We start from the raw sequence: 12,359 nt of genomic DNA, 5'->3' as shown, positions 1-12,359 counted from the left end.
TGTCGGAATTTCCGTGCGGAATTCCGCATTGGAATCCTGCTTGGAAATTCTGCTGCAACAGGGTCCCTTTGAATTCAATGGGATTCTGCTGCACTGTTTACACTTTGGAATTTCTGCGCCAGATGTTTCTGGCTTGAAAATTCTGATTTTCGTGTCCGCAGAAAGAATAAACCTGTCCATTCTTTCTACGGACTCTACATGGAATGTATAGCCGTCTATGAGTGCATTCCCCTGTGGTCTTAGCACCAGCATGTTATGCAGTCTGCGAAATGTCCGCACGGAGATTTTCTGCGTAGACATTCTGACGCGTGAACATAGGCCCAGATTTATCAAACTGTGTGAGAGAAAATATAGAGATATTTTCCCACAGCGACCAATCACAGCTCAGCTAACGAGCTGAGGTAAAGTGAAAGCTGAGCTGTGATTGGTCACTGTGGGGAAATCTCTCTATATTTTCTCTCACACAGTTTGATAAATCTGCGCCATAGTCTTTGGGTTTCAGGCGGATTCATAAATAGGGGCCATTGTGTCATTTTATTACCGAAAAGTACGCTGCATCAAAATGTCCCCCCCCCCCCCCCACAAAAAAATAAAATTTGCAAAATGTCTTGTGTTTTAAAATTTTGCCCTACAATTAGGGTTTCACCATAGATTTTGTGGTAAAATGAGTGACGTCACTTGGTGCAGAAAAGCGAGCCCTAACATGGGTCTGTAGGTGGAAATAAGTGAAAATCTAACCAACCTTGTCCTGTATAAGAACCTTTCCTCTGCATGTGTAGTTCACCAGAGACATTTACCGGCCGGAGGTTGATGTGTAGGGCTGGTCCGGGCACTGAGAGGGTTAATCCCCAGATGACAGGAGGAGGAAGCCTTGCAGGCAGGGTTACTGTCAGTGTGGGACGTGCTGCAGTCACATTGCTATTCGTTACAGTGTGTAAGTGAAGTCACTCAGCAGGAGCCGGGAAGGAGGCAGCTCATAGGAAGAGAGAGGGGCAAGAAGAGTAGAGAAAGTGCCCCCGGGGCTGAGGAGACCGCACACAACTGCCCTACACCCAGCACGGGATATAACTCCGGGACAGCTATGGCTTATACCGAGCACAGGGCGTAGTGTCGGGCTGTGGGTCTACTACTCAGGTGAGTCCCGCCAATTGCTGTAGTGACAGAATCACACAAGAGGTGGGTGGGCCGCGCACCGCAGCTAGGGGGCAGTAGCAGGCTAGTGACACTATTGTTACAATGGGGTCATCCACAAGTCCAGGCTGTCTCCCTATTCCTAGGGCTGCTCTTCCGGATATTCAACAGGACACAGAGCAGGAACCTGTGCGGCTGTTTCTCCAGGGACTACACCAGTGTTTCCCAACCAGGGTGCCTCCAGCTGTTGCAAAACTACAACTCCCAGCATGCCCGGACAGCCGAAGGCTGTCCGGGCATGCTGGGAGTTGTAGTTTTGCAGCAGCTGGAGGCACCCTGTTTGGAAAACACTTGACTTACACAGTGCTGCAGGGACTGTTGAAGTATTGGGCACAAGTGCTATACCACAGACTGGTAATACAGATGCAGGGAGCACTCTCCTAGTGAACCCAACTCACACCACAGTATATGTATACGGCGACCATATCTATTCACACAATAGAACCGTATTGGTTACCAAATCCGTACACTGACATTGAGAAATCATATTAACCCTTTCAGGACGGAGCGTTTTTCCGTTTTTGCATTTTTCTCCCTCCTTACCTTTTTAAAAAATCATAGCCCTCTCAATTTTGCACCTACAGATCCATATGAGGGTTTGTTTTTTGCACCACCAATTGTACTTTGTAATGAGCAAAAATCTATGGCGAAACAAAAAGAAAAAAATATTTGTGGGACAAAATTGGGGGGAAAAAACGCAATTTTGTGAATTTTGGGGGCTTCTGTTTCTACGCAGTGCATTTTTCGGTAAAATGACACCTTGTCTTTATTCTGTAGGTCCATACGATTAAAATGATACCCTACTTATATAGGTTTGATTTTGTATTACTTCTGGTAAAAATCATAACTACATGCTCGAAAATGAATACGTTTAAAAATGTCCTCATCTGACCCCTATAACTTTTTTATTTTTCCGCATATGGGGCGGTATGAGGGCTAATTTTTTGCACCGTTACTATTTTTGTTTTGACAGGACTTTTTGATCGTCATTTATTCAGGCATCAAATGACGATCGGACAGAGTAGGAAGGTAGGGACCCTCCACGTGTGTCCTCAGCTGATCGGGACACCGTGGTTTCACGGTGGTGGTCCCGATCTGCCCGCCTGAGCTGCCAGGAAGCATTTTTTTTACATTTTAGACGCGGCGATCAACTTTTATCGGCTAGTCTAAGGGGTTAATACCGGACATCACTACGATCGGTGATATCCGGTATTAGCCACGGGTCCTGGCCGTTGCTAGGTGCCAGGACTGACCAGATATGACGCAGGGTCAGACTGTGACACCACGTTATATTGTGGTAGTGGGCGCAGGGTTGTTCTTAGGTTAAAAAATAGGGAATCTGTACTAAAAATAAAGTGTCCTACCTCGATTGTGTATACTATTTCAAAACCCATATACAGTGACGACCATTGTATGTTGAAACCATTGTATGTTGAGACCATAACTGCTAACTGGTTCTAAAGCCACCAAAATGTCATCCAAAAATAGGAGAAAGTGATGATTAAAGAAAAATAAGTAGATAACTAATACAGATAAAGCAAGTCTACCTAAGGCTATCCTTTATATAAGATAGGGCCAGGGACTATTGATAGGATTCAGGTTATTGGGCAGACTAGATGGGAAAAATGGTTCTTATCTGCCAACACATTCTATGTTTCTAAGTCCTTACATATGTTTCTTAGGCTAAGTTTCTACTTGTTATTTTTTTTGTCCTACGTTTTTTGGTTTGAAAAAAATGCCTGAAAAAACGCCTGTGCAATTTCCTGCGTCTGGCATTTTTTCTGAAGTTTTTTCTGGCATTTTTTCATTTGTGTGGAAATTGCATTTTTGGCCCCTTTGGCGTTTATTTTTTTTTTTTTTTTTTTTTTCGGTTCGCAAAATTTTTGGGTACAAAAAAAAAAAAAAAGGATGCAGTAGTGATGGAAATAAAATTTATTTTACAAAATTTTTATTTTTTATAACGACATTTTAATTCATTTTTAATAAAGTGTGTGTGTGTGTTTCACTTTTTTTTTCTCTCTTTTTTGTCATTTTTTAGTTAGTACTACTACTCCCAGCATGGAACAGACTGTTCCATGATGGGAGTAGTTGTACCTGTACTAATAGACATATCTCCCATGCGATCATCCGTAATATAGCAGAGATGCGGAGTGGCTCTATACAGCGCTCGCATCTCTGCACTGTACTCCAGCCAGTGATGTGAATAGAACATCACTCATTCATATTTTCCGCCCAGAGTGGGGATTGCCTGGATGGTTGCAGCCAATCACAGCTCTCAGAGGGAAATATGAATGAGTGATGTTCTATTCACATCACTGGCCGGAGTATAGTGCAGAGATGCAGAGTGCAGGAGAAAGCTGCTCCACATCTCTGCAATAGATAGGATGATCGCAGCTGGTGTCAGTAGTGATACCCGCTGTGATCTTTCCTTAACTGCAGGTACTACTGCACCCATCATGGAGCACGCTCTGCTCCTTGTTGGGAGCTGTAGTACCTGCATTATTGGCAGATTGCAACGAGTGTAACTTCTGACCCCTGTTGCGATCTGTCTATTAATACAGGTACTACAGCTCCCAGCATGGAGCAGAGTGTGCTCCATGTTGGGAGCAATAGTACCTGCAGTTAAGGAAAGATCACAGCGGATTTCACTCCTGACACCAGCTGTGATCCTCCTGTATAATGTATTGATGAGGCCGGCCGCTCTTCTATGGTCCCCTTAACTGACGTATATATACATATTCATATTTCCCACAGAGTTGTGATTGGATGGAACCATCTGAAATATAAATAGGTGTATATATACACGTCAATGCAGGGGACCATAGAAGAGCGGCCGGCCGCATCTATTCATTATACAGGAGGATCGCAACGGAATCCGGGGCGATCTGTCAATTAGTACAGGTACTATTACTCCCATCATGGAACAGTGTGTGTTCCATGCTAGGAGTAGTAGTACCACCTAAAAAATAAAGAATAAAAAGTGAAAAACATACACACACTACATTTTTATTATTGTCGGCAACATTTTTAGTGCCCTGCCCGCCCACATAAATTGATCCCTGTTTTAAAATTAATAAAAATGTTGTTATAAAATAGATAAATTTTGTTAAATACAATTTTTTCCATCACTGCTGTATCTTTCTTATAATTTTTTTTTAATTGTACCTTCTGAAATTTTATTAAAAAAGGTATCTCCATCACTTTTTTGGATCGCTAAAGTCCAAAAGAGAATAAAAACCGCCTGAAAAAAACGCCAAAGTTAAAACCCACATGGCATTTTTCTTGCCGTTTTTTTTACTCCCATAGACTTCTATGGGAGAAAAAGGCCACGATTTCATGGAAAAAAATGCCAGTGGCTCAACATGTTGCGATTTAGCAAAATCACCAAGGAGCTAAAAAATGCCAAAAAAGAGTGAAAAATGGCAAAAGAATAAAAAAAAATGCCAAACCGAAAAACGCCAAGTGGAAAAAGAATTTAGCGATTCCTCATTGGTTTACAGCTAACATCTGGCTGCAGCGTTTTTTGGCCGAAAAAACGGCATGCGGCAGAATTGGCGTTTTTCTTGGCATTATGTCCTTATGTAAGAAAGATCTGCTGGGAGCTGTAAATCACTTTCTATGTAGAGGACAGGAGCTTCTTCAGGGACTGTACAGTACACGCAATGTCCTAAAAAAAAAAAGTAAAATGGAGCTGCTCTTTCCTGATGTCCAAAGGAGCAGCTAACCCCTGGCACAGGTAAAGAGTAGTACAGAACAGTGGTACAGTCTGGGGCTACCAGACAGCCAATGAGTGCAGGCACTTCAGTAATACAGGGGTTTTACCAGTGAAATGCCCATTTTGATTGGTCAGTTCTTTCAGTCATTGACACATTTCACAGATCTGGACTGTCCACAGCATTGTATGTTGAGTTGAGGGATCACTGTATACACCCGTATAGTTTTTTTTTTTTTTTACAGTTTTGCACTCTACAAGAACCATATAAAATTGTATGAAACCGTATACACACACAGTTTTAACACCCCTAAACCATATGCACAAACTGCGGTATGAATGGGCCTTTACGTCTTTGTGTAACTTAAAGGGTAACTCCGGTGGGGAAAAAAAAATTCAAATCAGCTGGTGCAAGAAAGTTAAACAGATTTATAAATTACTTCTATTTAAAAATCTTAACCCTTCTAGTACCCTATCAGCTGCTATATACTACAGATAAACTACAGAGAAATTTGTCAAGTTCTTTCCAGCTCTCTGCTGCCACCTCTGTCCGTTTTAGGAACTGTCCAGAACAGGAGAGGTTTTCAATGGGGATATGATTCTAATCTGAACAGTTCCTGACACGGACAGAGGTGTCAGCAGAGAGCACTGTGGTCAGACAGAAAAGAAATTCACAAATTTCTCCGTTTTATACTGCAGCTAATAAGTACTGGATGGATTAATATTGTCATATACAAATGTGTTTAACTTTCAGGCACCAGTTGATTTGAACACCTAAGTCTTCTACTGTCTTTAAGGGTACGTTCACACGGATTTACCACTGCTGGTTTGAGTTTCCCACTGCGGATTTACTGCAATGGAATTTCCGCCTCAAATTACATTGAGGTCAGTGGGCACTGTCAGATCCAAAAACGTTTTATATGTTGTTACTGATAAAAATGTAAGACCTTTTGGACAAGACTCATGGACAAGGCTGCATGAGCAGACACACCAATCACCTCCCACCACCTCAAGGAGGGACACACCCCCTTCCCCTGAGAGGATTTCTAACACTGTGAGCTAATAAAAAGAGGTATTTTTATAATAAATATAGGTGATAGAGGGATAAAAATTAGATGTACAAGGTCTGAATTAGGTACTGAGTAACTGAGTAACATTATGTTTTTTTTTTGTGGGATCTGACAGGTACACTTTGAAGACAGTGTTGATGTTACTTTTCACGAATTGTTGATGATTATTTTCCTCTTTCCTTTTATTCTTTTGTTACTGTAACTGTAAATAGTTATATAAAAAAAAAGACAGTAAGGCTGGGTTCACACTACGTTTTATAACTACGGTTCCCGCATAAGTTTTCATTAGTGAAAACGTATGGAGCGGTATTGAAAACCAAATACATAGACAAAGCATTGCAAACCGTATGCACCCTGATGCACCCTGATGCATGCACCCTGACGTGTATGGTTTGCTTGCAATACGTTTTTAAGCAGTACTCCAAACCGTATTTGACCACGGTTTTGACTCCAGTTTTAAAACCGTATTGCAACGGCATACCTTTTTTTTTTTTTTTAACATGGACGTCAATGGGAAACGCACATGTATACGGTTCCATACGGCAAAACCGTATGCGTTTTTTCTGTGCACATGCGCATTTGCATCCTAAAGTCCCCATCCAAGACCCCTCCCATTAAAAATGGACAGAATTTTCAAAAACATATGTTTTTTTTTAAATAAAAACGGACAGAACAGAATGCAATTTTACAACGGTATACTGTTTAAAAACGCATACGGTTTACTTTTTACCATACTGTTCCATCCGTTTTTTTTTTCATACGGTTTTTGATAGAAAACGTATGCGGGAACCGTAGTTGAAAAACATAGTGTGAACCCAGCCTAACAGAGCTTCCTATTGTCTATCAGATTACCTGTTAATGATTGTCTAGCACTGGCTACAGGCATATTACCATCTCTGCCAGAGGACATAACCCTTGTAGAAAGGACCTCTTTGTGTAGCACCTCACTCTCCACTCTATATCTAAATATAGATATTAATAAGCAGAGCAAGCCAAATATGTAACGTTCATTTATTTGTTTTACTCCATATCAACAAAGAGTACATAGTCTGAAAGCATTAAAAGAAAAACATGACTTCCTCTTTTCAAGAAAAAGGATCCATTTTTTTAAACTTAAAGGGTAGCTCCCACCATCATGTTTTTTTTTCTGTCCCTGCCTATTGCCCTTCTATCCCTAACACCCTCCCTGCCTTTATTTTTTATTTTTTTTACTATTTTAAAAATGGCATTTAGTCTGCCTGGTAGTGTGCTCACTACCAGGCAGACTTCCCCAGCAGGCACCACGTCACTGATGCCTGCTGGGGGGCCAACTTCCGCCCTTAGTTCTCCTAACAGGGTGCCTCCAGCTGTTTCACCACTACAACTCCCAGCCCCCGGCCCCGTCGCGCTGCTCAACTCCCTCCCCACCCACCCTTAGTTCACCTATTCAGCGTCCCTCCAGCTGTTTCCCCACTACATCTCCCAGCTTGCCCTGACATCTATTGGCTGTCAGGGCATGCTGGGAGTTGTAGTGGGGAAATAACAGGAGGCACGCCAGGATGGCCCATCCCGCTCCCGCCGCGCAGCCTGCCGCCACGCTGCGCCGCACAACCCACTACCCCCCCCCCCCCCAAAAAAAAAAACATTCAGTAACAGACACAACATAGATAATCTTACATGTCGCCGGGGCCTGCCAGGGAGCCTGCGCGCGTCCTCTTTATTCAGAGCGCTCACTCGAATAAAGCGAGCACCGCAGTGAATGAATTCCGACTCGTTGCCAGGCTTCAACGAGTCAAAATTCATTAGTGACGTCACTGCCCAATGCATTTGGCCACTAGGAGGGCGACCCCTAGTGGCCGAATTTAAAAGTGATTTTAAACTGTTTTAAAATCACTTTTTTTTTTATTAAAGTATATTAGAGATATGTTGTAGTACTTAAGTACTACAACATATCAATTTTTTGATTTCATGACTGTGCCCATTGAAATGGTTAAAGGTTAAATTCTTTTTGAACCTGCGAGAAAAATGTATGCCAATGGTTAAAAAGAATATCTTTGCATTTTCAAAAACCTGGTGTGAATGGAGCCTTAGGCTGCTTTAACACTATAAAAATTAATCCGTAATGAAAGTCCGTCATAAAAATCTTGAAAATTGTCCGTTAAACGGCTGTTAGAAAATTCCATTATAGTCTAAGGGATTGTTCTAATAGCTGGTTTAACCCGTTATTAATAACTGCCATTATTAATAACAGTCGTTATTTTGTGACGGGCGATAGTAACGGGAGAGTGCATGCACTATTTCTTCTGTTCATTCGCCCATCACAAAATAACGGCCGTTATTAATATCGGGCGATAACGGATTATCGGATAACGGGCTAATAGAAAAATCCCATAGACTATAATGGGATTTTCTAACGGCCGTTAGGGATTTTCTAACGACCGATTTTCAAGATTTTTATGACGGACGTTCATTACGGATGAATTTTTATAGTGTTAAAGCCGCCTTATAGTGAATGATCAATCAGAATGTAAAAAACATAGCCAGTACTCCGAGACGTATACTATTTGTATTCAGTCATTTTGGTATTATAAACTTATAGGGGGGCATTTACTAAGGGGTTTAGTCAGTTTTTTCTGACTATTTTTGGCGCAAAATTGTCGCAATTGCGCCTACCCTATAAATTGTGCGACTTTCCCTAGCAAGAGCTAGAAAGTCAAATTTTTTTTTCCCCCTTAATTTACGCAAGTTTTCACTTTTTACTTGCAGTGGTCAGGAATTTATTAACTGAGACAGTCGCAGTTGCGCAATAAACTGTCGCAACGGCCATAAAAATTGACTAAATTTACTCCAGCTCCAACATGGAGCAGGAAAAGCTACTGCTGCCCGGGCTCCGACATACTTTCTCCCCGCTACCCTCACTGCGCTACCGGGACACTACAGTGATTTACATCCCCCCCTCTCACCTGCCAGCGCCACACAACTCCCATCTGTCTACTGTTGCAAGACTACAAGTCCCAGCATGGCCTTACAGTGAGGACACGCTGGGAGTTGTAGTCTTGTAGCAGCGGGAGCTGAGCGGCGCGGGCGGGAGACAAGGGGGGGGGGGGGTAGCGGGGAGGTCGTATGAGGAGCCCGGGCGGGAGACAAGGGGGGTAGCGGGGAGACCGTATGAGGAGCCCGGGCGGCTGCACTGTAATGTCAGCCCGGGCTCCTGCCCTGAGAGCCATAGGCTTTGGCTGTCAGGGCATGCTGGGTGTTGTAGTTTTGCAACAGCTGGAGGGCCACGGTTTGCAGACCACTGGTGTGTGGTCTGTAAACTGTAGTCCTCCAGCTGTTGCAAAACTAAACAGCTGAAGGGGACCGGCGAAGAAGTTCACTTACCCTTCCGAGGCTCCAGCGACGATCGCTGACGGAGATCGTCGCGCGGCACTGTCGTGCAGCGCTGGATTCTACGGAAGCCGGTAAGTTGCGCAAGCTTCCCAACCAGGGTGCCTCCAAATGTTGCAAGACTACAACTCCCAGCATGCCTGGACACCCTTTGGCTGTCCGGGCATGCTGGGAGTTGTAGTTTTGCAACAGCTGGAGGCACCCTTGCTGGGAAACACTGGCCTAAAACAGTGTTTCCCAACCAGGGTGCCTCCAGATGTTGCAAGACTACAACTCCCAGCATGCCTGGACAGCCATTGGCTGTCCGGGCATGCTGGGAGTTGTAGTTTTGCAACAGCTGGAGGCACCCTTGTTGGGAAACACTGGCTTAAAACAGTGTTTCCCAACCAGGGTGCCTCCAGATGTTGCAAGACTACAACTCCCAGCATGCCTGGACAGCCATTGGCTGTCCGGGCATGCTGGGAGTTGTAGTTTTGCAACAGCTGGAGGCACCCTTGTTGGGAAACACTGTCCTAAAACAGTGTTTCCCAACCAGGGTGCCTCCAGATGTTGCAAGACTACAACTCCCAGCATGCCTGGACAGCCATTGGCTGTCCAGGCATGCTGGGAGTTGTAGTTTTGCAACAGCTGGAGGGCCACAGTTTGCAGACCCCTGGTTTGTGGTCTGTAAACTGTAGTCCTCCAGCTGTTGCAAAACTAAACAGCTGAAGGGGACCGGCGAAGAGGTTCACTTACCCTTCCGAGGCTCCAGCGACGATCGCTGTCGGAGATCGTCGCGCGGCACTGTCGCGCGGCAGTGTCGTGCAGCGCTGGATCCTACGGAAGCCGGTAAGTTGCGCAGGCTTCCCAACCAGGGTGCCTCCAGTTGTTGCAAGACTACAACTCCCAGCATGCCTGGACAGCCTTTGACTGTCCAGGCATGCTGGGGCTTGTAGTTTTGCAACATCTGGAGGCACCCTGGTTGGGAAACACTGTTTTAGGCCAGTGTTTCCCAGCCAGGTTGCCTCCAGATGTTGCAAAACTACAACTCCCAGCATGCCTAGACAGCCTTTGACTGTCCAGGCATGCTGGGACTTGTAGTTTTGCAACATCTGGAGGCACCCTGGTTGGGAAACACTGTTTTAGGCCAGTGTTTCCCAGCCAGGTTGCCTCCAGATGTTGCAAAACTACAACTCCCAGCATGCCTAGACAGCCTTGGACTGTCCAGGCATGCTGGGACTTGTAGTTTTGCAACATCTGGAGGCACCTTGGTTGGGAAACACTGTTTTATTCCAGTGTTTCCCAGCCAGGTTGCCTCCAGATGTTGCAAAACTACAACTCCCAGCATGCCTAGACAGCCTTTGACTGTCCAGGCATGCTGGGGCTTGTAGTTTTGCAACATCTGGAGGCACCCTGGTTGGGAAACACTGTTTTAGGCCAGTGTTTCCCAGCCAGGTTGCCTCCAGATGTTGCAAAACTACAACTCCCAGCATGCCTAGACAGCCTTTGAATGTCCAGGCATGCTGGGACTTGTAGTTTTGCAACATCTGGAGGCACCCTGGTTGGGAAACACTGTTTTAGGCCAGTGTTTCCCAGCCAGGTTGCCTCCAGATGTTGCAAAACTACAACTCCCAGCATGCCTAGACAGCCTTTGAATGTCCAGGCATGCTGGGACTTGTAGTTTTGCAACATCTGGAGGCACCCTGGTTGGGAAACACTGTTTTAGGCCAGTGTTTCCCAGCCAGGTTGCCTCCAGATGTTGCAAAACTACAACTCCCAGCATGCCTAGACAGCCTTTGACTGTCCAGGCATGCTGGGGCTTGTAGTTTTGCAACATCTGGAGGCACCCTGGTTGGGAAACACTGGCCTAAAACAGTGTTTCCCAACCAGGGTGCCTCCAGATGTTGCAAAACTACAAGTCCCAGGTTGGGAAACACTGTGCCCGGCCTCCGCCCCACCTTACTGTAAGGGCATGCTGGGAGTTGTAGTCCTGCAGCTGGGGGCAGGGGACAAGCTTGTCACATTTATTATCACCTGCTCACACATCTCCTGCACCACACAACTACAACTCCCAGCATGTCCTTACTGTAAGGGCATGCTGGCAGTTGTAGTCGTGCGGGGCGGGAGATGTGTGAGCAGGTGATAATAAATGTACTAACCCATTTTTTTGTTTTCTTCTCATTTCAGATCCGTTTATCCTGTGGACTCCTTCGGATTCGGTGGACTACTTCGATGACCAGCGTTTTTCTTTGTTTGATTTTAATAAAATGGTTAACGAGGGCTTGTGGGGGAGTGTTTTTTGTAATAAAAATTTTTTAAAACCTGTTGTGTTTTTTTCTTACTTTACTAGACAGGCTTAGTAGTGGAAGCTGTCTTATAGACAGAGTCCATTACTAACCTGGGCTTAGCGCTAGCCACAAAAACAGCTAGTGCTAACCCCCTATTATTACCCCGGTACCCAACGCCACAGGGGTGCCGGGAAGAGCCGGTACCAACAGGCCTGGAGCGTCAAAAATGGCGCTCCTGGGCCTAGGCGGTAACAGGCTGGCGTTATTTAGGCTGGGGAGGGCCAGTAACAATGGTCCTAGCCCACCCTGGGAACGTCAGGCTGTTACTGTTTGGTTGGTATTTGGCTGAGAATGAAAATAGGGGGGACCCTATGCGTTTTTTTTTTAAAAATAAATAATTAATTATATTAAAAAAACGCATAGGGTCCCCCTATTTTTATTCTCAACCAAATACCAACCAAACAGTAACAGCCTGACGTTACCAGGGTGGGCAAGGACCATTGTTACTGGCCCTCCCCAACCTAAATAACGCCAGCCTGTTACCGCCTAGGCCCAGGAGCGCCATTTTTGACGCTCCGGGCCTGTTGGTACCGGCTCTTCCCGGCACCCCTGTGGTGTTGGGTACCGGGGTAATAATTGGGGGTTAGCGCTAGCTGTTTTTGTGGCTAACGCTAAGCCCGGCTTAGTAATGGACTCAGTCTATAAGACAGCTTCCACTACTAAGCCTGTCTAGTAAAGTAAAATAAAAATAAA

The 12,359-nt window shown here is 44.9% G+C and overlaps 1 protein-coding gene across 2 annotated transcripts in view; it reads left to right on the top strand.

Annotated features, from left to right (window-relative positions):
• Window positions 1–787: 787 nt before the first annotated feature.
• Window positions 788–12,359, top strand: part of FES (FES proto-oncogene, tyrosine kinase) — a 186,668-nt gene continuing 175,096 nt past the window's right edge. Inside the window, exon 1 of one of the 2 annotated variants that reach the window (XM_056572038.1) lies at window positions 788–1,134. The gene's annotated coding sequence lies outside the window, so the exon portion shown is untranslated. The remainder of the gene's footprint in view (window positions 1,135–12,359) is intronic. The other variant, XM_056572037.1, reaches the window with a different exon arrangement.

Source organism: Hyla sarda, chromosome 4, assembly GCF_029499605.1.
Source record: "Hyla sarda isolate aHylSar1 chromosome 4, aHylSar1.hap1, whole genome shotgun sequence".
NCBI lineage: Eukaryota > Metazoa > Chordata > Amphibia > Anura > Hylidae > Hyla > Hyla sarda.
Note: the sequence above shows the minus strand (reverse complement) of the source record. Positions and strands in the feature narration are given on the sequence as shown.